Genomic DNA, 635 nt, shown 5'->3' on the forward strand with positions numbered 1-635 from the left:
CCGCGGTCGACTACATGGGAGTCCAGCGACATAGCCATTACGTTAACTGCTGGTCTCCCTCCCCGCCCCCCCCCATCTCCCTTTTTTAAAAGAGGTTTTACCTTAGGGCGCATGCACCCCCCTGGAGAGAAAGAGAGAGATCGAGACGGGGGGACGACCACGCCATAGTCCCTTCTTCTCTGTTCTCCCAGAATCCTGGCACACACACAAGTGCTGGCATGAGTTTCGAGTCCCATACCAGGACTCGAAGCGCGGTCAGCCACGTGGGAGTCAGACAAGGTAACTGCTATACCATCTGCTGGTCCCGTATTATCATTATTTTTAATTTGACCTGAGAGACAGAGAGAGAGGGAAAGTGAGAAAGTCAGCTTTCAGGACCAGGACTGGAACCACAGTTGGCCATGTAGAAGTCCAGTGTCCCTACCACCACGCCACCTGCTGGTCCTGCTTTAGAAATATTTTTACATGGCGGTTAAGGCAGCTGGATCCCACATATGGCCCACTCAGTGGTTCAAGTCCCAGACCCGGTGGATGCACCCTAAGGTAAAAACCTCTTTTAAAAAAGAGAGACGCAGGGACTGGCAGGTAGCATGGTGTTTAAGGGTGCTGGACTCCCACATGGCTGACCGTGGTTC

Source organism: Tupaia chinensis, unplaced genomic scaffold, assembly GCF_000334495.1.
Source record: "Tupaia chinensis unplaced genomic scaffold, TupChi_1.0 Scaffold000578_2, whole genome shotgun sequence".
NCBI lineage: Eukaryota > Metazoa > Chordata > Mammalia > Scandentia > Tupaiidae > Tupaia > Tupaia belangeri.